Here is a 2,705-nt window from a genome sequence, read left to right on the forward strand (position 1 = left end):
ACATCTTTTTGTAAAGACGCTTACGTGCCGCATTATTATTGGACGTATTAATAAATCGGTTATTTTTTAATTTCTTAACAAATTAGAATAAAACCGGTTTTTTTTATAACAATAACAATAAACCCAATTTTTTTAGGGATCTAATTGTATTTTTAAGTTTTTAGGGATTCAAATGTCTGCAAAACAAAAAGTCAGAGATATATTTGTCTTTTTATCAAAAAATTTAAAGATATTCGATTTAGATTGTGTAATTCAATTGGATCAAATCGGGTCTAATAATTATAATGCAGACAATTGAGTTTATTCTTATTGCTATAATAAACCGATTTTGTTATGGTTTATTAAAAAATAAATTATTAACCAGTTTAATAAAAATATCCAATAATAACGTAGCATATATAAACATCTTTAAAAAAAGATATTTTAGTGTCTTTATTAAACTGATCTCCTTAATTTTTTTATGAGATACTCCTTTTTAAATATTGATCTCATGAGACTTATAACATAAGCTTATTGGAAATAAAAATTGATTTTTCCTTTCTCTAAGAAAAAAGAAATTATTACTAAGAAGCTTGAAGCAGGATTATTTGTATGAGCAATAATATGTTTCGTTAATTGCAGCAGAATAATAGTGGAATGTCATGTGACTATATATATATATATATATGTGTGTGTGTGCGCGCATACTATTGGTGATATTTTTCTAATTTCTGAATGAATAATGGGGTATTATTGCCGGAAACATTCTCTTGCTGTCTTCAACTCAAAAAAGAAAAAGAAAAACATGCAGTCACCGATTGAGTGAAATGAACCCCACTACTGCCATCAAAGAGTTCATTGCAAACTTTTTTTTTTCCCTCTCTTACATAATCAATTTTTTTTCTGTCATTTCCTTGTTTATTACCTAGTTGTGATGAGTAGTTGAATAACAACATTGGTGGCGGATACACTATTGAGAATTGAAAGATGTATCTAACCTAATAAACTTGTGAACAGTTAGTTGATTGGCACCGTCCATTATTATTAGTAGTATTTGTATTTTACTTTGTTTTTTCCACAATATCTCATCAAAAGGGTAAAATAATAATAATAAGTGCTAATGGGCAGGAGTTATTTTGAAGCAAAAAAATTATAATTATTAATTTTTATTGTTATTGGTTGTCCCTATATTATAACTAACTAGTTTAATTATTAAATGTTGATATATCCATATTACTGAACGAAAACGAAGTGAAATATCCTCTATATACTAAGTCTTTATCTAAATAATGAAAAATTAAAGATGAAGAAAGGACGATTATGTCATAAGGAATCTCCCATGGTTAGATACAAGTCATTTTCGCGGTTTTATTTACTCCTTCAAATATCGCTTCTTCCTTAATTGTTAGTTGATTTACTCCTTATATTTGGTAGATATGGATTTACAAGTATCCGTAAATATATTTAATTCATTTATTTAAGAATAATTTTTTTTTTTACCAAAGATAGGAAACTCGAACCCATAACCTCTTAATTGAGTATGGGGAGACTATGCCGTTTGAGCTATAATTCATTGGCTAAAATTTGGAAAGATAGGAGACTCAAACCCGCAACCTCTTAATTGAGTATGGAGAGTTTATGCCATTTGAGCTATTACTCATTGGCCTTATTTAAGAATAATTTACTATAATAAATAATATGAAAACTAATTTTATCAAATAAAATAAAAAATGAATACCAAAATATATATTTTTTTGGTGTCATGATTTATGCTCATTTTTTCGTTGTACGTAATCTGCAACATTCTAAAAGTATAGGTAAACAATGAAAATATTAAACAATATAAACAATAGATATATGGGATGTTCATTTTACTAGTGTACGGATAGTTATTTTAATATTAAAATTTAGAGAATTAAATTAGAGGTGTAGTGTGTTTTGATTTGATTGGTGGTTGTTCATATTGTTCGATAAAATCATTGTCCCCTAGCATTCCCCTAGCAAATTATATACATTCGTAAATCGTAGGACTCTTTTCAGTTTACATAAATTATAAAAAAAAAAAAAAATTAATATCTATTTTTTATTTTGTGCATTCTAGTAAAATTGGTTTTTATATTATTTATTAAAGTAAATTCTCCTTTATTTAAGGTTGATAGTATATACATGTAATTTTCATGCAGGAAATATTGATTCGAACGTGTGCTATGTAAATTCTATCATAAATGCATGTTAGTTGAGATTAAAGGTTTCTTTTAACTTCTCGCTTCTCATAACAAATATATATATCCTTTCAGTCTCTAATTAATAACAAAAATAATATTTATGTATAAATATAAATATAATTTAATTTATTTTTAATATATATTTATATTTTAACATATATTTTATATTAATAACTGATTTTAATGTATATCTAACATATATTATTGTTAATTTAATTCAATTTATATACATGGAAAGTGGATGATAAACTATCTTTGCCTTATGCATATATTTCATCTCATTTATATAGTTTCTCTTATGTGTATATATAGTGAATACAAAAAATACAACTTAATTATATGGTAATTAGTTATACTATTATATATACGCACATGGTTGACCTCCAATAATTGTGTTGTTTGATAGAATAATAGTTTCTAAGCTACTAACATTGCTTTAATTTAGCACCATAGAAAAAAAAAAACACCTAATTAATATTAGAAAAAAAAAAGAAAAAAAAA

This window comes from Arachis ipaensis, chromosome B10 (assembly GCF_000816755.2).
Source record: "Arachis ipaensis cultivar K30076 chromosome B10, Araip1.1, whole genome shotgun sequence".
In the NCBI taxonomy this organism is placed as follows: Eukaryota; Viridiplantae; Streptophyta; class Magnoliopsida; order Fabales; family Fabaceae; genus Arachis; species Arachis ipaensis.